General features: G+C 39.0%; 1 protein-coding gene across 2 annotated transcripts in view; it reads right to left on the bottom strand.

Moving 5' to 3' along the window:
* The window catches only part of LOC131994042 (uncharacterized), a 130,574-nt gene extending 106,379 nt beyond the window's left edge, over positions 1-24,195 (bottom strand). The window contains exon 1 of one of the 2 annotated variants that reach the window (XM_059360150.1): positions 23,798-24,195. The gene's annotated coding sequence lies outside the window, so the exon portion shown is untranslated. The remainder of the gene's footprint in view (positions 1-23,797) is intronic. The other variant, XM_059360149.1, reaches the window with a different exon arrangement.
* Positions 24,196-24,559: the final 364 nt, after the last annotated feature.

Below are 24,559 nucleotides of genomic sequence, written 5' to 3'. Positions count from 1 at the left end.
ACTAGTATCGCAAAATCGTCTGCTCTACAACACCCTGGGCTATGTCTGTGACCCGTCACAAGCCACCGTCAGAACAGGGGAATTTTGCACTGTTCTGCCATCTCGTTGGCAGATCTGCGACAATCGACATTATATCTTAGCCATTCCACCACTTCTTTAACTGCAAGGATCTCCGCTTGATACGGACTACTGTGGTCAGGTAACCTTCTAAATATGACAAGTTCTAGATCTTTAAAGCCCACCTGGTCGTCTATTTTGGAATCATCCGTATAGAAGTCAATGCTACTTCTATTATCAGGGATATCGTAATTTAAATCAGGTCTATCAGACTGCCTGGAACATCGGACATTGTATCAACGATAACACAGTGGTCGTAGCCGTCACATGATCAAAGAGAAAGCTCCCTTAATCTCACAGTAGTGATTGCAGAAATTTCTCTAGCCATAACGTCCAGAGGTATTAGGTGTAGCATTAAATTCAGTGCATCAGATCCATGTGTATAAGGCAAAAGTTGCCTTTCTTGCCCTTTCTAAAACGCTTGATTTGAAGTTCAATTTCAAGTAATGGAACATTTTCTCGTCCCAAGGAGAGGTGCCACTGTGCGTAATTTCTATATCGTGCTGAAAGGAAAACTTCCGTCTTAGACGGATTTACGCCCAGAACACTTCCGGGGGCGGCTTTGCTGTCGTACGTAGGGCTTCCTGAAGTATATCTCCAAGAGTGCCAGAAAACTTTCTCTTAACCGCAATAGCCATGTCATCAGCCTACGCGTCCACTTTTATACTTTCTCATCCAGAGGCAATGGTATATGGTTAAAGGTTAGATTCTAAAGTAGAGGAGACAGTACACCTCCTTGAGTTGTTCCACTACTAACTCATCTTTGTAGATCTACAGATCCTAAGCCTGTCATAATGCACCTTTTAGTAGAAAGCTATTAATAAATTTTCTTTCTCCAACTCCAGCTCGCTCATGATTGACGTCCGTTTTACATTATTGAAAGCATCCTTAACGGCAAGAAATGCTGCCATTATGTATTTATTCCTCGACAGCGAGAGAACCCTCTATGTTGACGACTGGGTCGTAAAGGGTTGTATCAGGGGACTTTCCTTTACTATATGCATGCTGTCGCCGAGACAGGTGATTTCCAAGGATCTTTGCTCTAAGATATCTTTCTATCAACCTCTCTAGAGTCTTCAGCATAAAGGAGACAGACTAATGAGACGAAAATCTTTGCCTTCGTGTGGTACATTTTCCTGTTTTTGGCATGAAAATGATCGACATGCTGATACAAGCAAAGTATATCTTCCTATGCCATGGAGTCGGTCTATCGGACACATCTTATAATTCTTTTCGTCATTAATGCTTGGCAATTCAAAGGAGTCGAAACTTTTCATCGCCCAAAGGATTTTCGACTCAGACACAATTTGCCCAATTACCTCTAACGAAAGCATATGAGTGATAACCTCTTCTGACGCCACCTTGTCCGTTGGAGAGTTTCCCGGGCAATGTGAATCAACGAGTAGTTCTAGTGTTTCCTCACTAGATATTGTCCATACATTCTTTGACCTTTAAATATATCCTTAGCCTAGAGGCCTGAAATGTATCCTCCATGGACCTGCACAATTCTACCCAGGATTTATTCTGAGTCATTTTCAGCTCGCCCACTTATTTCTTAGCTCAGCCTTATAGACTTCGTACAGAAAGGGAGTCAGAGAGTGGTTCTGAGTCGATGCGTATATTTATCAATGGGTGTATCTCCCTTCAAATAAATGCGCAATACCACAATAGGGGTACCAATACCGATTGCTGTCTGACCGACCATTGCAAATGAAAATATGCCCATGAACATTCAGTTAAGGAGCATGGGCAAACCTCTCACATATGAGTGAGTGCTGTCCGATTTAAGTTTAAGCTCAATGATAAGGAACATCCTTTTTGTTGACGAATCCGAACGGTGTGCCCCAGTACGACATTTCTTTGGGAGAAGATTTTAAATGGGGATAACCACCGTTGACAATTTTTTCTGATGTTATCGCCAAGATTTGAACCCAGACGTTTAGTGTCAGAGGCGGACATGCTAACCTGAAATGCGTACGCCTCTATACGCTCACGCTGTCACACTCTCTATCAAATGGAAGAGACACAAGGGGTAAACTATGAACGAATCGTCTGTTCGTGTAGCAATGCATACTTTGCTGTAAAAGCCCATTTTTGACTTAAAAGAATTGTTGAATTTTTTGAGCTATAGAGCCATCCATAGCCAAACCATAAAAATAATTCATAATTGTTATCCTATGGACTTTTCAGCCCATATGATATATACCTGTGAAATGGATGGTATGTCTCAACAAATAATGGAATGCTTAGATATAATGTCATAACAACAATTGGCATAATAATCTTCTGCAGACTGCCACTTCAACCTTAGCCATAATCCGACTTTAATGAAGACCCCTTTGTCAGTATGGAGAAGTCTGAGATTCGGCTCAATTCAACAGACGTTTTCGTAAAACGTTTTTATGCGGACTATTCGGACCCTGAGTCAATTGTGGAATTGGCAATTGTGCCATAGATTATTACGAAATTTCTTTTTCTGTCTCTTTATAAAAAGTATTTATTACTGGATGCTGCTTCACGCTTTAGATAAAACTGTACATTTACATTGGGTTTACGAAGTTTCCGGAAACTTTGAAACAATTTTCTCCAAATGGAATACCACAGTAGCGACAGACCAAAACCTTTGGTGGGAATCAAACCCACGACTCCCGCGCTGGTTATCCAATCTCAATATCCACTTAGCTTCCGGGGTACTTTATTTATTCATTGTAACTAGACTCGGTTTCTTGAAACCGATTTTACAATCGAATATCTTTTATTTCCTTACAATTAGAAATAAAACTAGTTACTGTTTTTATAACAGTGACCCACCTTGATGTACATCGGTCTTTCTTTTTTTGCTTGCCGGTAGCAATAACAGCAAGTTATTATCATTCCTTCGTTAGTTAAATTGTAAACAACACCAGCGTATTGAAATGAAAACTTTTTGTCTTGTGATTCCCTGGTTCTTTAGACGACTATCACTTTACACCAAGGGGATGTGAACAACGAAATGGGGGCAGAGACATAAAGAACATTATAATGCTAACAGAGACTACAAACAGTGATTTCAACAACCTATACAAAGTATAATCAATGATATGGAGACGTGAATGTAGATTAAAGTATTTTTTTATGCATGCCATAAATGCTTAGATAATTTCACATCAGTCAATTTATAGTTACATTCAATAGACGTAATTATAATGCAAAGGGATTTGTCATCTGCAGTTAAGTGGCGAGCCACAGCTACTACAATTAAATATTCTGTATCATGAAGATGCTTTAAAAGATACTTGAAATAAAGAGCAATATAGCAAAAACCTGCAGAAGAAAAGCTGCCACAATGATAAGTTTTGATTAGGTTAGGTTATAATGGCAGTCTGCAATCAGATAACTGGTATAATTTAGTTCATGCATTCTAGCTACTCCTATATACATCGTCCGATTTTCACTTGAAAAGCAACAGTAACTACAACCCAAATTCGCAAAAACTGATATTGATTGATGTATTGCTTATCTATGTACTATCGCCCAAGTTTTGCCTACTTACCTGTTTTTATTAGGGCAATTTCTAATCACGAAAGTATTACTTCTAGTTTATTCTTTCCTCTATACCGCCTATATGTTCCACGTAGCTTCCCCGCATTAACATCTCTCAATACCCAAACTGTTTACTGAATCTCAATTTTTTTTCAGTTTGACAAACACTGTGCACTCGAACTGCAGAAAGGGATAATAGTAGGAATAACAAAAGAAGGTTCAACCACATGCGTGTATTGCATATAAATCATTATGATTTCTTATGATTCTTTCATGTTTTCTGGCATTTTTCCTTCTACTAGGCCAGACTAGATTTATCCGTCATACTATCTCGGCATTTATGGCAAACAGGACAGAGAGGAAATCTAAAAGTTATACAGCTATGTTGGCAAAGATTCAAAACTTATTTGTCCTTTGTTGATGCTTATTTTTTTGATGTAACCAAGGATATTGGTGACGGAAATCTATGAAATTTCTTTTATGTTGTGAAGAATTCTAAATATGGTTGTAGTCAGTCAGGTGGCACACTGTTGAGGGATTTCATTTGTAACAGAATCTATAGTTGGGAGTTGTAAATATTGCATTGTGCAATGCATATAGCGCCAGGTTTTGAATATAAATTGGTTACATTAATTTTTATCAAAACAAAAGAAGGGAAATGTACGATTTAACCACCAAAACAAAAGAAATGAAAAAATATTTTTTTTTTACAATAATCACAACACTATTATAATATACCCTCATACTAAACTCGTAAGAGATGAAGGAATTTTTATTCGCATTTTCATTGATATATTTGTCCAGCCGATACGGGATGACTGTAAGCACCACACAGGCTGGAACTTTGAGTTCCAACTTGTGTGGTGCCCATCGTTATCACCGGGCGCGTCCACAGGTTGCGGATGGTGGAAAGCTCCGTTTTAATGCGGAGTGGTTGCCGCGGGCTGTCAGCGAATTTCGAGAAGAGAGTCTCAGTGCGTCGTCGGGTGGCACTGGCTCTTAATTAAATACTGAGTGCCAATGATACTCGAGATGACAAGGCGAGTTATTCAAAAAACCAATGGCCAACATCAGCGTCTGTTTCCAGGTTAGGGACTGCTGGCGGCGAGCGTCGGATCTTGGAGCAAGCGGCTCGCCACAACGAGGGAGACATTCAATCCCACAAAACCCATGCGGTTGGGGCGCTGGGCCAGTAACCCGCCCCCGGAAAACTGAGAACTACTATGAGAAACAAAGGAATAGTAAAAACGGACCCCCCAACGTTGAAGACCCACGCAAACGAAAAAAGGAACATGATTTGCGGATCTGCACCTGGAATGTCCGAACTCTTCATAGAGAAGTTGCAGTATACGCGCTGACGGATGTATTAGAGAAGTACAAGGCAGATATAAACGCCTTACAGGAAGTGCGATGGACTGGGAATGGCGTCACTGCAACACCAAACGGTGACGAACTATACTATAGCTGCCATATCACGAGGCATGAATTTGGCTGTGGATTTGTGGTTAGTCGGAGACTGAAACACCTTGTCTCCAGCTTTACTCCGGTGGATGAGAGGCTAGCCACAATCCGCATAAAAGCCAAATTCTTCAACATCAGTCTTATTTGTGTCCATGCCCTGACGGAAGACAAAGACGAAGAGACCAAGGATATTTTCTACGAGCGCCTAGAGAGAGAATATGACCGCTGCCCCGCCCATGATATTAAAATCGTTCTGGGAGTTTTTTATGCGAAAATAGGGAAGGAAGATATTTTTGGTCCAACAGTCGGAAAGTGTAGCCTCCACGAGATAACGTCCAGTAATGGGTTCAGGCTGATAGATTTCGCCGCGGCAAAAAACATGGAAGTTAGTAGCACCAGATTTCAACATAAAAATATTCACAAAGCCACATGGCTGTCACCCGATCAAAACACGAAAAACCAAATTGATCACGTTGTGATAGATGAAAGGGATTCATGCGGCGTGTTAGATGTACGATCGATCCGTAGAGTGAATATAGATTCGGATCATTACCTTGTTGCAGCAAAGGTTCGCACCCGTTTGAACATGGCGAGGAAAGTACGATCTGACACTGCATGGAAGCTGGACATTGAAAAGCTGCAAACACAACAAAAGGCAGCGGCATACTCCACTCGACTGACCCAACTGCTTCATGCAATCACTCCTTGTTCCGATGATATATTGTATGTCCTGTACACAAGAAAGGAGACAAGACGGAATGTGCCAACTACAGATAAGTCTCCTCCCCATCGCATACAAGATACTCTTGTGCGTACTGTGTGAAAGATTAAAACCTAAAGTCAATGAGATAATTGGGCCCTATCAATGCGGCTTTCGACCTGGTAAATCCACCCTTGACCAGATATTCACATTGCGCCATATCCTGGAAAGACCCGAGAAAGACAAATTAACACCATCTTTCTGTTGACTACAAAGCCACCTTAGATACTCCTTTACGTTCAAAGGTATTTCAAGCCAGGTCTGAGTTTGGTATTCCTGCAAAATCAATAAGACTCTGTAGGATGAAACTTGCTGATTCGCGTTCCTCAGTAAGATTAGGAAAGAATCTCTGCGAACCATTTAATATCAAACGAGGTTTCAGACAATGAGACAGCCTATCGTGTGGTCTTTTTAATATCCTGCTGGAGAAGATTATACGAGATGCAGATGTGAATAGATATAGCACACTAATCACAAGAGAACACATGCTACTAGCCTATGCCGACGACATCGACTTCATAGGTCGGTCATCGGAAGTAGTAACTGCAGCCTTTGCAAGAATCGAAAGAGAGTCAGTGAAAATGGGTCTGGCAGTAAATGGAGATAAGACGAAATGAATGGTTTCAACTCCCAAAAAGCCTTGCAAAACCGAGCAGATAAAGAAAATGGAGAAAGTTGGGAACCACAACTTTGAGATAGATAGTGAGAGCGAAGAATAATACTGACAAACAGATGCTACTTTGGACTAAGTAAGCAGTTTAGAAACAAGGCCACCTCTCAATAGACGAAGACTACACTTTACATGACACTGATACTACCCGTGCTGTTATATGGTTCTGAAGCATGGGTACTTGTGAAAGCAGATGAGGCAGTGCTAGGAATATTTGAGAGAAAGATTCTTCGCAAAATATATGGACCACTTTGCGTTAACGGAGAATATAGGCGACGTATGAACCACGACCTGTATGAGCTGTATGACGACGATATCAAATACAACGGCTGCGTTGGCTAGGTCATGTTGTCGGAATGGAAGAAGAAGCTCCAGCAAAGAAGTCTTTTGAAGGCAAACACGGTGGTGCACGCAAACCGGGAAGACCAAAAGCCCGATGGAAAGATCAAGTTGTGGGAGACACCTCGAAACTTTGTGTCAGAAATTTTAGAATCAGCGCAGAAGATCGAGGCGCTTGGAGCGCTATTCTACGTTCGGCTAGTGGAACAAATATTCTGTCATAGCCAATTAAAGTAAAGTAAGTATTTGTATTTGGAACATCATGGTAGATTAATTAGCGTCAGACTGAGATATAAAGCACAATATGGTACACAAAGAAAAGGTAATTGAATAAGTACTTAAACGTGTACAAATCGCGAATGTTCAATTAAGGAACAACAACAGTCCGGTTCAAGCTCAATGATTAGGGACCTTCTTTTAATAGTCGAGGCAGAACGACGTGCTGATTGGCTATACCTGTTTGCAGAGAAATTTAAAATGGTTGTATACCTATATTTCTCGTTACGGACAGTGATATTTAAGAATTAAAGAAAATCACGGGAGTCTTACATCAATGTGTGATTTGGGAATCTCTTAAGAAACCCGAAATCCAGCAATCCCGCAATTGTCAAGGCTTTTTTAAGGTGCTGCATATTGCTTTATGTCCTATATGTGCGTGAAATGCAGTCAGCCCCAGATAAACCATATTGCGCAGTATACAACAAGGTCGTCCATCCAGCCTCATACCAAGGCTGTGAAAAGTACAGAGAACTCCAGATGATAGTATGATCCAAAGAAACATACTTCGGCAGAATAATACAAAACATCTTTTGTAAACCCTAATTTAAGCTTTGCTATTACTTTAAGATCGGATATCAATAATGTTAAAAACACAAACACTTATGTACATAATAATTTCTTTATTGATCCTAAGAATACGTTAAAAACCTTAACGAAACACATGGTTAATCTGCAAAATCAATTGCAATTGAAAGCAACTAGAATTGATACTATTTTTTTAGAGGTGTTTTGAATTTAAATAATAATCCACCAAATACAATTTCTAAAATCTTAAATATAATTCATATTAAAGTTAATTCTTTGGTGAAGTTAAATAGACGATACGATTTACAGTCATTTTTAAAGGTACAATGTCCTGATATACTGTTTTTAAACGAGACTAGACGATTCAGATGTTCTCTAGATGCTTTAGATGTTCATTGTATGCACCGAGTTCACCCTCTTATCCTCGAACATCCTCATATATTGACGTATGTATTGCTGACCAGCGGTTATATATCCACAGACAGACATCAGCTACGAATTGCTTAGAGACTCTGATGTACGACAGTGACCATGGGGCTATAAAATTTATTGTTTCAAAGGGAGCAGGCCAATGAGTCTTCGTTTGAATTTTAGAAGAGCAAACTGGACCAAATATCAGAGAAAGGTAAACACTTTGAAATACCCAACAACGTAAATCTGCGAAACTCCGAAGTTGATTCATACCTCGATAAATTAGATGACATAATCAAAAGTGCACTAAAATTCGCTGTTTCCGCTTTCCAAAGCAGAGATCCGCTAAAAAGATTTGACACTCCTATAGTGAAGAAGTTGGAGGCCGAGAAGAACAAAATTCTCCCAATGATAAAGAGATATAAAGGTTACAAAATATACTGCCGAAAGCTCAGTTATCTGTACTAAAGTTTCAACTTAGGCCGATTAGGCAACTAATACATGAGCATTTGAATATAGCTTTCAACAACTATCATAGGACAAAACTTTCAAGTTTAACCACTGAAGAACCCCTTCAAAGGTTTGATAGAAACAGTTAAGATAGCTTTTATATACCGTCGAGCGAATCGTTATTCCGAAGAGCTGATATAGATCTTCAAACTCTCGAATTTTACACGAGTGCTGATGAATATATCGCAAAGGAAAGGATCCAAATATTGGACACCTTTGGATCGTGATTGGAGAAGGGGTACCATGAATATTGATGGTTCGAACAATTTACACCGAGAGATAGAACAGATTATTTCAAGATTTTTGGGATTGGGATTTCTTAAAGTCTAATGAAATATTTTACTCGTCCGAGACTAATAGGTACATAACGATAGATGAGATAAGGTTTATATTTAAAAACATTAGGAGAAAATTCTCCGCTGTTATAGACAAGATAATCAACATTTCACTTAAATACGGTCCACCCTTACTGATAAAACAATACTGTACCATATTTAATAACGTTATAAAAAACTGTTATTTTCCACAGGTTTGGAAAAAAGGGCAAGGTTGTGGCTCCATCGAAAAAAAAAACAAACCGACAAATCATCCCAGGAATTGTAGGGCATAACTATGCTTCCCAATAAAAGTAAAATATTTGAAGTCTGTGTTAACTTCAGGTAGTTTCAAGACAGGAATGACTTGAGCAACGCGAATAAACTTGGGTTTAAGTATATGCATTCTACCATTTATTCAACTAATGTCTTGATATCAAATATTATTATGAATCTAAACAAAAACTTATAAAGCGGTGCTTGCCTTATAGATAATCAAAAAGCCGTCGATATTATTTGGATGCCGTCGATATTATAAGGATTGGCAACTTCATTATCAAACTTATTCGGAGTCAACATGATATGAAATCAATAATTTGATAATGGCGCCTTACTACACTGGTAATCGCTATATAGTGAAGACGTAAAGATCAGGTTTTGTACCACCAGAGGCCTTCTTATACCTCGACATAAATGGTTTCGTCCAAAATTTGTATGTTTTAGCCATATTTTTTTATCTGTACATAAGGGCGAATGTGAAAAGAATAGGTGACAATTTAATCATTCTGAATGATTACAGATTTGATACTAGCGTATCAAATAGAGACCGTTTGTTGCGTCGAAATGTTGATCAAAATATGTATTGGTGGATTACAAACTGAACTCTTCTCTTTTTAATCTCTAGGACTGTTGCATTTTATGCATAAAATGTTATAAAAACAATGTTATTAGTATTTAATTATGAATGTATTCTGAGATTAAAAAAATTTTATAGCATTTATCTGCATATATTTCATATTGTTGAGATCGCTTAATAGGGCTTTTAATTATTCTATTTATCGTTAAACCTTTCTTGTTTGTTTTGGTATCACGTATGTAGCCATTGAATTTAATAACAATAAACTTTCAAAAAGTAATCGCCTTCAAAGGACTTCTTTGTTCAGGCTTCCGTTGTATTTTGATGACTTTACCTATGCTATCGTCATTACAAAGCTCGTGGTTCCTACGACGCATATATTCTCCATTAACGCAAACTGGTCCATATATTTTAAGAAGAATTTTTCTCTCAAACACTCCAACTACTGTCTCATCCATGCTTCGGAGCCATACAACAACACGGATAGCATCAGTGTCTTGTTTGGTGTAATCTTAGTCAGTCTTGTTCTAAACTGTTTACTTAATCAAAAGTACTATTTGTTATCCAGTATTATTCTTCGCTTTTTTCAAACCTGGGGTCATGCGATGCCGAGATAAATAAAGTTGCTGACTATTTCAAAGTTGTAGTTGCCAAATTTCTCTATCTGGATACCATCCACTTTGTCTTATCTCCAAACCCACTTTCGTTGATTCTCTTTCCAAATTTTAAAGGCCGCAATTGCTTCTTCCGGTGTTAGACGGATATATCGATGTCGTCGGGATATGCGATTAACTTACGTTCTCTTATGAGTAGTGTGCCATGCCTATTCAAACCCTCATCTCGTATAATCTTCTCCAGCAGGATATTAAAGGGATCACACGATAAGCTGTCTCAATGTCTGAAACCTAGTTTGGTATTAAACGGTTTTTGTTTCTATTTTAACTGAAAAGCGTGTATCAGCAAGCGTCACTCTGAAAATCGTATCAGTTTTGCAGGGATACCAAACTTAGACATGTCATGAAATACCTTTGAACCTATAGAACTGTCTAAAGCGCCTTTGTAGTCAACGAAAAGATGGTAGGTGTTAAGTTGTCCTTCTCGGGTCTCCTCCAAGTATTTCGTTGACTTTAGACTTTAATCTTTCACAAAGTACGGTCGATGGTATCTTGTATGCAAAGGGAAGGAGACTTATTCTTCTGTAGTTGGCATATACCATCTTGTCCCCTTTTTTGTGTACGGGACATAGTATGCTGAGGTTATAATCATCGGGAATGCGTTTTTCTAGCCAAATTGCGCGGACGAGATGATGCGTACGCCTTATCAGCGTGTCGCCTATGGTCTTAAACAGTTCAGCTGCCTTATTGTTTTTCACCCGGGTTACTGCTACGTGGACCTCGTTTTGACTAGGTGGTACACATTCTGTACTATCGTCAGGGATTGGTTCTGCGGAATACTCATGGCCAGCAGCTGGGAACAGTGTTATTTCAATATCCTCAGCACACTATTTGTATCAGTTCCCTGATTTTCTTCTTTGTCTCTGCAGGAGGATGTACCTGTACCAAGCCATTGGTTTGATGTTTAATTCTTTGGTAGAATTTTCGGATTTAATGCTGGCTCCTGAACATCTCGATTCGCTCACACGCACGTCTTTCCATTTTGTTCTTTTTCTTGCGGAAGAGACATTTCTCCTCCTCCTCCTCCTTTTCTACCTCTCCTTTGCCGGGCGAGTTTCTACAGATTGTAATGTCACCCTCTACGCCGCATTTTGGCTTCATTAGCTTTTTGGCACTCCTGGTTGTACCATGAGTTCCTTGGGGTCGCTTTAGGTACCCAAGTAATGTTACGGCTCTTTTTATGGAGTGGAAAATAGTTTGTCATTTCGTTGCTATAGTATTGGGATAGGGAGTGTTTTCTTCAGCCGAGTTTAGTATGCCGTTGCCACCTGTTGTGTTTGCAGCTTTTCGATATCCTGCTTCTGAAGTGTCAGATCGTATGCGAACCTTTGCTGCAACAAGGTAAAGGTACGTATCGATGTTCGCTCCTCGGATCGTAAAACTAATAGCTAGTTGAATGCCTTCCATCTATCACAACATGACCTATTCTCGTGTTTTAATTGGGTGACAGCCATGTGGATGTGTGAACCCTTCGATATTGGTATCTGGTGCTGCTAACTACCACTTTCTTTGCCGCGATGAAGTCTATTAGACTCAATCCATTATCGCAAGTTTTTATGTGTCATACTGTTTTTTTGTCATACTGTTGGGACAAAAAAAAATCCTTTAATATTTTCACATTAAAATCTACCAGAACGATTTTAAAATCATGGACGGAAAATATCCTTCGTGTGTTCGTCATTGTCTTCCGTCCGGGCATGGGCACAAATAAGGCTGATATTGAAGAATTTGGACTTTATGCGCATTATCGCATCAGCCTGAGTAAACCCTGAGGCAAAGTGCTTCAGTCTCCGACTAACCACAAATCCACAGCTAAATTCATTTCTCGTTTCATGACAGCTATAATATAGAGCGTCACGTCTCTCAGTTGTTGTGGAGCCCTTCTATAGCCATTTAACTTCCTGTATGGCAGTAATGTCTGCCCTATACTTCTCCAATACATCCGCCAGTGCGTTTACAGATCCTCTTTCCTAGTGCTCATACGCAAATCATCGTCCTCAAAATGTTTGCGGGAGTCTTCAACATAGGGGGGATCCGTTTTTAATCTTCTTCGTTTTTTCAAAGTAATTTCTTCAAGTTTTCCAGATGATGGGCTTACCCGACGCCCCAACCCATATTTTTATCGTTCTACAGATGAACTCGCGGCACATTTAAGCTCACGGATGCTAAAGGTAGCTACACAGATGACAAAGCGGGGAGGTTTGTGTCCACATTTGAGATGAAGAAAGACCAAAATAATCCTGAATTTTGCCAAGTCAACGTCAATCAGAACAATTGCTTGTTTTCCTACATCTTTACCTTTAGTATACAAAGAATCCAAAATTTTTATATTTGCTAAATAAAGTCCTCTGGCTTAATTTGGTCACTCTAAAAACGTACATAGAATAAAACGTGTACTTGGCATGTTAAATATACTTAAACGAAAAAACATTTTTCCTTCATTAAGCTCATCTCGAAAGAGAAATTAACACATCATTAGAAAAAAGGTTCTCTTCCTAACTGGCAAAAAATTAAAATTAACAAGATCGGTTAAGCCGGGTCGTGATTTCGGGCAGCAATGAACTGTTGCCGTCATCTTGGCGTTCAAAGCAATCAACACAAGTTCCAAACGATGCACAAAAACTATGTGCAATTGTAGGTATGTGGACAAGAAATCATTCGCTACGCCTTGTGGCAAAGCGTTTATATGGCTTACTACCTCATAAATGTCATCAGCATTAGGAGGCGATAACCACCGACGAAGATTTTTTCCTGATATGCTCGGCATACGATGCCGTAGCTAACCTCTGTGCTACGGTGACCTCCAATCTCATAGAGGCACTTTCGCAATTTCTTGGGCATAAGTACAGTCTACCAATATACGACTTTTAAAGCCCCTCACACCTAAAGATTTCTGCTGATGGCCCCTTAAGTAAGGTTAGATTAAAGGCCAAGTGCCAGGCATCCGCAGTTGCCAACTGTTTCGCTCGCAGATCTCTGGTCCATTGAGTTCGTCCCAGCAAGAAAAGAAATGAAAGCCATTAGAAAAATTTGAATTAAAACTAAAAAGAAGTATACGTGACTCTCTAATTACTAGAAAATCAACAAAAACACATGCAGCTTGGACCCATTCATGTAGACAGAGGGACCAAGGATGGTGGGACGCCCCCAGACCAAAAATCCCTACCCGGGAAGACAACCTCCATATCGCCATCGTAAAAAGATCAGCCCGAAACATAGTCCTTCGCATCCCCCTGCGGCGTCCCTTTGGCACAATCTTCGTCACCGAACCGTCAGCCAGTGATGCATTGATAATTCTACCCTTGAGCATTACATCAATCCAGTTCACTAGAAGAGGGGAGGACTCCAAAACCCCTTGTACATCCAAAAAGGCCATCAAAGTGAAATCGCCTGTCCCCGAATTTCCCTCTGTGTAACCCACCACGTCTCGGAGGGCACTATCAACTAACCGACCCTTGGTATAGGCATGATAGTACCCGCTTACCAAGTGTTTTCAAGACGAAATACGGCACACTGATCGGCCTTCTTAAGCCTGGAATGACTCCCTTTCCTCGCCTTGAAAATGAAAACGACCCGAACTCCCACCACACAGTAGGAGCAAAGCCAAGCAATACGCAAGACCTAAAAATATCCTCCAGAGGCCTCATGTCATGCCCTTTGCAGCATGACAGGCGATATCCAATCCGGTTCGATTGACTTTTAGGGCTCAAACGAAGTCGGAAGTCATCGGCCCACTGGCCACATCCGGTGTTGTGGCCAGGAGTTTGATCGTTTCGGAACTAGACTCCGTCCGACTCATCAGACCCCCTTAGCCTAAGGTATACGTCCTTTGGCTATCCTTTTCATAGGCATACAAATTTTCCATAATTTTCGGCCATTACGATTTTAAGATGGTGAAATTGAATTATTTTCCTCGCATTATCTTGACAGAAGAGGAGATTTTTTCAGGCACCTGACGGTGTCGCAACCTGTATTCTGAGATCTTGTCCGAGCGAACCATATTTACCTCTTACTAGAATATTTAGTTACTCAATGATTAAAGCCTATTTCCTACACTACTGGATATCGAGCTTTCCCCCTTTCATACACGTAGTCTGGTAACGGATGTTTTGTAGATAACTATAGGTGTGTTGCAAAATTGAGCTTTTTCAACTTCTGGCTTCATGAAGAATATCACATTTTCTGAAGGGTGTTACTCCACCTTTTCATCACGGTTTTGTAAAGGGCAGATTCACATCTTCTAACCTCATGGAATTTGTATATCACGTTCATAAGGGTTTTGTGAAAAGACGAGTGATAATTTCAATAATTTTTTAATTGACTATGTAATTTTTTAATTAAAATATTTTCAATTACTATTTCAAAAACGGTGGTTGATATTATCATTTTCGTTTTTTGCCACTCTGATTGATGTTTCTCCAAAACATGCATTGTGAAAGGATCAACCGCTTCTTCAAATGTAGAAAAACGTTTACCTCTCATTTTATTTTCTACATACGGGTATAAAAAAAGTCATTCGGTGCCAAGTTAGAACTATACGGTGGATGACTCATCAAATCGATGTTTTGAGTGTCCAAAAATGCAGTTGTTTCGTATTTTTGAAGCATTTCTTTTGACCAAACGACACACCTTTTTTGAGCTATTGACAAACACGAATACATTTTTTTGACGGTCAAATGTTCATACTATCTATGGTTGTCTCAACCACACGATAGGTCACATGACGATCTTGCAATAGCACTTGGCGCACAGCATCAATGGTTTTTGGAACAATAACTGATTTTGGACGACCTTCACGAAAATCCTTCCTGGAGTGAACTACGACCACGGTTGAATTATCCATACCGTCGATAAACACTGGTCCTTGATGGAGCTTCATCGCCAAAAATTGATTTACGTTCATCAATGCACTGTCGTTGAGTCAAAACGTTCAAGCTTCACGAAAGAGCTGTCAGTTGACAGAGAGGAACACAAGGGTTGTCCAATCCCGAAATATAAAAGGCAAACCTCGTACTTATTATGTTGATAACTTTTATGCAACTTTGTTTTCAAGCATCGTATTTTGATGGGTTTTTATTTAAGATTAAAGAAAATCTTAAATATAAGGTGATTTAATAAAAAACCTCGCACACAAAAAGATTTGAAATATTTCACAAAAATTTAATTTCAAATCGGTTTGTGCTCAACCTTTTTTAATATTTAAATGAAAGTATTGGCGAAACATTCACCAACCCATTTTATTTTATTATTTTTTCAACATTGCCTGCTTAAATTTCTTTTCTACAGTATTTAAAACCTAGAATTTTTCCCCTTAATATTAAAATATTTTACTATTATTTTCTTTATATTACGTCTTACTTCTACAATAATTTTGCTATTATTTCCAGATTAGTCTGCTTTATACTACTTTACATTTTAACCCAGTTACACATTTAACATTAGACTAAAAATTTACTTCCGTTTGCTTCACATTGCCTATGCTAAGTATGCAACTGCATTCGTATCATTTTTGAACAATCAAAGAGCGAACATCACTTCCATTAGTTAGCTCTCTGCATTCTACTTTCGATCTGCTCTCGGTTCAGCCACATCCACAGTTTATTTAATGACTTGCGCTTTTGCTTCGGATGTATGTTGTTGTAATTGTTTTGAAACAAATCGATAGGCACTTAATGATACACCTACGCCTATACTCACATTGCAGTGTTTTGATTGAAACATAATGTAAAGATAAGATTTTTATACCCTCCACCATAAGATGGGGGGTATACTAATTTCGTCATTCTGTTTGTAACTACTCGAAATATTCGTCTGAGACGCCATAAAGTATATATATTCTTGATCGTCGTGAAATTTTATGTCGATCTAGCCATGTCCGTCCGTCTGTCCGTCCGTCCGTCTGTCTGTCGAAAGCACGCTAACTTCCGAAGGAGTAAAGCTAGCCGCTTGAAATTTTGCACAAATACTTCTTATTAGTGTAGGTCGGTTGGTATTGCAAATGGGCCATATCGGTCCATGTTTTGATATAGCTGCCATATAAACCGATCTTGGGTCTTGACTTCTTGAGCCTCTAGAGTGCGCAATTCTTATCCGATTGAAATGAAATTTTGCACGACGTGTTTTGTTATGATATCCAACAAACTTGCCGAATATGGTTCAAATAGGTCGATGTTTTGATATAGCTGCCATATAAACCGATCTTGGGTCTTGACTTCTTGAGCCTCTAGAGTGCGCAATTCTTATCCGATTGGAATGAAATTTTGCACGACGTGTTTTGTTATGATATCCAACAACCTTGCCGAGTATGGTTTAAATAGGTCGATGTTTTGATATAGCTGCCATATAAACCGATCTTGGGTCTTGACTTCTTGAGCCTCTAGAGTGCGCAATTCTTATCCGATTTTGCTGAAATTTTGTACGACGGATGACCATCATCATACGTGTTTATTATGATCTGAATCGGTCTATAGCCCGATACAGCTCCCATATAAATCGATCTCTCTATTTTACTTCTTGTTAATGTTTGAATTTGTCACTTGTCAGTGTAGGCTGAAGCGTATTTTTTGGTTCAATGTGGCAATGAATTGCTAGATTCGAGTTCTTTAAATAAAGCAGCAAAGATGAGCTAGGAACGGCAGAAGGTTTGATGAAAGTGAATGTTCCTCTGTTCGGTCTCTTCTTTTTTGGACACCGAAGCAGAAAGATCGATAAATATTTTCCTCAGTGCTAATTGTGTAATTGATTGTGATTTTTTCTAAGACCTGCAAATAAATTGACCCTTGAATTTGATTTCATTTCATTTTGAATTTTGCAATTAATTTTTCTAAAACTTGTACTTTATGTACAGAAAGACATTTTATTTTAATCGTTAATAGGAAAAAGTAGATTCAGAAAAAAATTAAAATGTCATCACCCTAGTTCACAACACCCACTCAGGGATGGAAAAATCAGTACTATAGTACTTTTTTCAGTGCTTTTTCGACCCATGGAGTACAGTAGTGCCGATTTAGTGTTTTTCAATACCAAAAAATTCTGTTTCTATTTCGCTTAGGATATATCAATACATATCTTATAGCCACGAAAACTTCATTTGAGATGCATATCGCCCTTTAGAGGCGAGTAGTTCCCACTTAACGAAATTCACTATAGCAAAATAGATCTATTTGTCGAATTTGTGTATGTCGTTTGGGGATTGAAAGTGGGAAATTATCAATTGATGTACTATAATCGAAATTTCCGTTGAAATAGGTAACGCAAAGTTTTTTAGTGCCTTTCCACATTCACCCTCAATAGGATACCGATGGACTCAGAAGAAGGCTGTAAATAATAAAGTACTCTTATGCCATGTAATTGGTATACCTGTCTTCGGTTCAAAATTCCTGTCTTTACAATTTTTCATTCCACGTGAAATAATTTGATTTTTTACAACGCAGGCTTGATTCCTCCAATCGAATATTTTTAACATTTATGAAAGACCGAATAGTACTCCTTCGGTCCAAAAACTATCTTCTGTTACCATTTCAAAATTTGTAATTTCCAACTCTGCCCCACGTATGACCATCTGTCATACGTTGCCCTTCGGAACTGGTCGTGTAGTTTGGAGCTATACGTGTAGAAGTCTAAGTAACTTCTATTGCCATGGATATCGTAGTTCCAATCGGTTCTATCAGGAAGAGCAGTACAGTACTTTTTTTTATCAATAAACGGCTCAAGCAATATGTAATCCACACTGCATGAAACATAAAGCATTGTATCAAGGATAACATAGTGGCCGCCACTTGACCAATGAGAAAGCTCCTTTATCCTCGCCGCAGTGATCGCTACAATTAATCTATCCACCATGTTCAGAGGCATTAGGTGTGGCATTAAATTCAGTGCATCAGATGATACCGATGCAGTTCGGCTATGATGTAAACAAAGCATTCTTTGGATCCGACTGAACATGGAGCATTGAAGGTGGACTTTTGAAGCGCCGTCCACCAGACTACAACGTCAGACAACTGCAGTATATACCCAATGCATGACAAGCGGTTTAAACCCCCAACTTTTCCCAATGCCTCTCTTGCAGGTGTCATTGGCAAGAGTTGACTTTCTCGCCGTTTCAAAAATATTTGATTTAAAGTTAAATTTACTGGCCAGCAAAACACCCAGGTTTTTGCGCTTTCAGTAAATGGAACATTCTTTCTTCCCAAGGCGTTAGGTGCCACTATGGGTAACTTGTAACTCTTACTGAAAAAAACAACTGTCCTAGATAGATTAACTCCTAGACCACTATCGGTGACCTACGTCGCTGTCGTACATAGAGCTTCCTGCAGTATGTCTCTAAGAGTGCTTGGAAACTTTCCCCTAACAGCTATAGCCACGTCATCAGCATACGCCACCACTTTAACACAATTTTCTTCCGGAAACAATAGAGGAGGCACCTAGATGAGTTGTTCGTCTGCTGACCATCTTTTAGCCTGCCATATCTTTGTGGACTAAAAAAGCCGCTTTCGAAACTCCTTTACGTTCAAAGGTTTTTTAAGCCATGTCTGAGTTTGGTATCCCTGCAAAATTAATAAGACTCTGCAGGGTGACACTTGCTGATACGCGTTTCTCGGTAAGAATAGGAAAGAATCTCTCCGAACCATTTAATACCAAACGAGGTTTCAGATAAGGAGACAGGTGATATCGATATCATAGGTCGGTCACCGGATGTAGTAACTGCAGCCTTTGAAAGAATCGAAAGAGAGTCAGGGTCTGGCAGTAAATGGAGATAAGACGAAATGGATGGTATCAACACTCAAAACGCATTGTACAACCGAGCAGATAAAAATAATGGAGAAAGTTGGGAACCACAACTTTGAGATAGTCTTCAACTTTATTAACCTCGGCACCACCGCAACGGAAACGAACGACACCAGTTTTGAGACAAAGTGAAGAATAATACTGGCAAACAGATGTTACTTTGGATTAAGTAAGCAGTTAAGAAACAAGACCACCTCTCGACAGACGAAGATAACACTATATGTTCTAAGGCATTGGTACTTGTAAAAGCAGATGAGGCAGTGCTTGGAGTATTTGAGAGAAAGATTCTTCGTAAAATATATGGACCAGTTTGCGCTAATGGAGAATATAGGCGACGTATGAACCACGAGCTGCATGACGACGATAGTATAGTTACAAGTAACAGAATACAACGGCTGCGTTGGCTAGGTCATGTTGTCGGAATGGATGAAGAAGCCACAGCAAAGAAGTTTTTTGAAGGCAACCACGGTGTACCACGTAAACCGGAAAGACCAAAAGCCCGATGGAAAGATCAAGTAGTGGGAGACACCTTGAAACATTGTGTCAGAGATTTAAGAATGAGCGCAGAAAATCGAGGCGCTTGGAACTCTATTCAACGTTCGGCTAGTGGAGCAAATGTTCTGTCATAGCCAATTAAAGTAGTGCCTGCCGTAATGCTTCTTTTAGCAAGTAAGTTTTAAAGAAACTTTCTTACGATATATCTCCCAGAGCTAAGCAGTCAGTCTATCGGACACAACTTGTAATTCAACCAATGATGCATCATCAGGACCTGGCGATTTAAAGGAGTCGAAACATTTTACCGCCAATTCTGTCGTCCACCATGGCGCTCGCCGTTTGGCTCTAGGACATGCTGACATTGATATACCTATGTCCACCGCAGTTCCCGCTTCCTTTTCTGATCAAAAAGGGATAGTCTGATCAAAAAGGGATAGTCGTGCAGAATATGTGCCGAAATTTATCCCAATCCGCCTTTCTTCTGTTTAGTCTAGCGAACACTTGCAGTATTTTCACCAAGGCTGAAACTAATACTACAATACGATGATAAGAGAAGCTGTGGTCATCCAACACTTCTGAGTCACATATCCTTCCACCTATATCCTCCGATACGTCGGCCACCGTAGCTCAGAGGTTAGAATGTCCGCTTATGACGCTGAACGCCTAGGTTCGAATCCTGGCGTGAACATTATAAAAATCGATGGATGCGCCCGTTATTGTTGCAACCTAAAACAGCAATTTTTGTCTGCTGAGACTGGGAACACAGATACTACTGCTGTTTCAGCAAACATAGGGCAGCTGTATTAGCAAACATTTCAGCCATCTAAATCAGCTGTTTTATGTACAAAAATCTGCAAAAAAAATGTTATGCTATTTTTTATGTTTACGAGTTACTTGTTATACCCTCCACCATAGGATGGGGGGTATACTAATATCGTCATTCTGTTTGAAACTACTCGAAATATTCATCTGAGACCCCATAAGGCATATATATTCGTGATCGTCGCGACATTTTATGTCCATCTAGCAATGTCCGACCGTCCGTCCGTCTGTCTGTCGAAAGCTCGCTAACATCCGAAGGAGTAAAGTTAGCCGTTTGAAATTTTGCACAAATACTTCTTATTAGTGTAGGTCGGTTGGTATTGTAAATGGGCCATATCGGTGCATAACCTGTTATAGCTGTCATATAAACCGATCTTGGGTCTTGACTTCTTGAGCCTCTAGAGTGCGCAATTCTTATCCGATTGGAATGAAATTTTGCACGACGCGTTTTGTTATGATATCCAATAACTGTGCAAAGTATGGTTCAAATCGGTTAATAATCTGATATAGCTGTCATATAAACAGATCTGGGGACTTGACTTCTTGAGCTTCTAGAGGGCGCAGTTCCTATCCGATTTGGCTGAAATTTTGCAAGACGTATTTTATTCTTACTTTCAAGAACTGTGTCAAATAAGGTTCAAATAGGTTCATAACCTGATATAGCTGCCATATAAACCGATCTGGGGTCTTGACTTCTTGAGCCACAATTGCCTTGAGCCTTGAGGTCGCAATTATTATCCGATTCGCCTGAAATTTTGTACGACGGATTTTCTCATGACCATCAACATACGTGTTTATTATGGTCTGAATCGGTCTATAGCCCGATACAGCTCCCATATAAATCGATCTCTCCATATGACTTCTTGAGCCCCCAAAGGGTGCAATTCGTATTCGAATTTGACATTTTACACAGGTCTCCAACATATAATTTAATTGTGGTCCAAACCGGACCATATCTTGATATCGCTCTAATAGCTAAGCAAATCTTTTCTTATATCCTTTTTTGCCTAAGAAGAGATGCGGGGAAAAGAACACGACAAATGCGATACATGGTGGAGGGTATATAAGATTCGGCCCGCTTTTACTTGTTTTGAATACTTTAGGGAATGGTTTAGAAACTTTGCTGAAAGAGATGATGTTAGTTTGTGGAATTTTTCTGTATAGAAGCTACCAATGGATGGATATTGGTATACATTTGGAACTGTGGCTGAGCTAGCTCGCATTATTTGTTGCTATTTTCAGCTAACTTTTTTTCATGAGACACACATTTACATTTGTATATTATTATTTTTTTTTTTTTACTTCCCTCCATAATTAAGCAACAGTCATTTTCAGCAAACAACAAACTTTTCAGCAATAAGCCTGCTGCTTTGAAATTACAGAACTACTGCTGTAATAGCAAAACTACTGCTACAATAGCAGCACAATTAACTAATAACACTCAGCAGATAGTGTTTGCTATTTTCAGCAAACTTTTTTCTATGAGTGCATACATAATATTTTTTCTTTAAATATAGAAACAAACGACCTCTACTAATGTGTACACGAGTGGCATGTGTACATATTTGTAGTGCAATAACAAAAATGCGAGTTCAGCCACATTTCGAAATGTATACCAAGTAATGAATCAGGTAGCTTCTTTACAATAATATTCCACAAATTAAAATCATCTCTTCCAAAAAAATGTCTAAAAAATGCTTAACTTAATAAAAACAAGTACCCGGCAAGCATAAAAATAGCATAACATTTTTTTCAGCAGATTTTTGTACTTAAAACAGCTGATTTTGTTTGCTGAAGTAATGTCTGCTTTCCCCTTTTCAGCAGACAAAAACTGCTGTTTTAGCTAACATTTTTGGTGTTTTGAATAAAAAATTTGGTTAAGTGTACTTATTACAAGTTGCAGAGAATTCTTGCGGAGATAACTTTTAAAAAAGTCCGCTCTACCAAACGGTTCCAACAAGAATCCGGCGGGACGATGTTCATTGGAGAATTTTGTGTAACATATGATTCTACGAGTAGTTCAGTGTTTCCTCCCTAGCATAGTTTAGGTATAAGTGGCAGTCTGCAATCGGACTCACTTTAATATTTTCGTCCATTGGGATACCGCAGTAACAGGAAAAGGAAGTAGGTAGTCCCTACCGTTGAACCATCCAGCTAGTTCAATGTAACAACAGCTCAGCTAACCGGGACCTTCTCCCTTATTGATGTAAGCCGACAGGAATCGCAATTAGGCCGATAGTTCGATATTACCAAGTTGCCAATTGTTTGATATGTAAAATACACATACATGCCCTCTAATACCCAAAGTAGCTTATATCGCCCCCATATTCTTTTTAGCCTAAACGCTAAAAATATTCTGGATTTTGTTTAAATGTGGAACATGTGTTTTACAATATCAATGTTTATTTGTTTTCACTTGATTAAGGAGAATTAATTTTTCTCGGGAATTCCAAGGATCGGAGTCGGGATAGTGGGATCGTAAAACGGGCGGAATTTGAGGGAATTACCGGGGGGATTTCCCTACGAAACCAGTTCGCCTGGAATATGCAAATCTTTTCTAAAACGCTGTCCACCAGATTGCTGTTCCCTGCACTAATATTATTTTGTAAACCAAATCATTTAATCAGTATACATTCCTTGAATAAAAACTCCAATGTATGATAATGGAGATTACCATACAAGTGTTTGCATATCATGTAAAATTCGAACAGTTACAATGGATATGACAATCTTTAAATGATATTTTATTAAATCGTAGGTCTAGGGAATATGTTCAACCTTATGTATGCCATGGAGACACCTGCCAAAGTTTATCAAAAGAAGTCATATTCAGTTTTAACATGTAGATTTGTTGTTTGTTGAACAACACAAAACTTCAACCTAATTACAAGTACACACAAAACCCACACAAATGTTTGCAAAGAAGAGGAAATTAAATTATTTTGGTGAAAGAGTATGAAAAGAAATATATACAGAATAAATTCTTAATCCAAAAACGCCAAGCACTTCATAATAGGAAATTAATTGTTTGCCGGTGGGGGAAGTATGTTCCGATTCATTTAACAATTTCAAATATTTTTAATCTTCTCAAAACAACACTTTCATTCTAATCTCACTTTCTGGCTGTTTAAAAGGTCTTTAACACAAGCGTGGTCTGAAACCACCCATGCACCGCCAAAAGTTCGTATATCCGTACTTGGGATGTAATTAAATAATTATATCATTTAGGTTTCCTGATCTTTGTTATTGTTGTACTTTTTTATAATTTTATTTTGTGATTTGTTATCCTTGAATCTTTATTGTTGTTGTTTTTAGACGCATTTACAGATTTTCCACGTAAAATATCATTGGAAACTTTTTCCTTGCCACAGTAGCTATTTCACTGGATTTGAATTCACAAAGACCAAATAAAAAATTTTCATGTACTTAAAAGTTCAAGTTTTACTCTCGAAAACAGAAAAAACCGACAAAGAAGAGAACACCGAGCGACTAACCTGAGGACAACAAAAACACTTGACAACGACACACACGCGGATCCTTTCTCACCAACGACTAAAACAAATGCACACTCAATCGAAGGCAAGAGGACGACGACAAAACGAAAGAAAGTTAGTCGCACACTCACAGAGTGTTGTAAGCACGTCCGCATTGGTCTAAAGGCAAAAGTCAAATGTTGGCTGGTTTGTTTTTCCTGAATTGTTGGCTGACTATCTGTTTGGCTTCGAATGGAAGCAGCCATCACTGGCTATCGGCATCTAAGGATGGATGACAGAAGCACAAACGAATGTATCCTGCGAAAGAACGATGAGCCGACAGACGGGCAGAATTTGCTCGCTTATGGCAGTAATATCATCTCTTGCCTTTCCAACCGCAGCATCGTGTTAAGAAGAAAACGTGACACTTGTTCCTGACTATCTGTCTGGCTGTCTGCCATTGCTGGCTGCTTAGTTTTGCTGTGGTGTTTGTCTGTTCATCATATGTCGTTCCTTCATTTTTCGTCTGGTGGAAGTTTAGATG

Source organism: Stomoxys calcitrans, chromosome 1, assembly GCF_963082655.1.
Source record: "Stomoxys calcitrans chromosome 1, idStoCalc2.1, whole genome shotgun sequence".
Classification (NCBI taxonomy): Eukaryota; Metazoa; Arthropoda; class Insecta; order Diptera; family Muscidae; genus Stomoxys; species Stomoxys calcitrans.
Note: the sequence above shows the minus strand (reverse complement) of the source record. Positions and strands in the feature narration are given on the sequence as shown.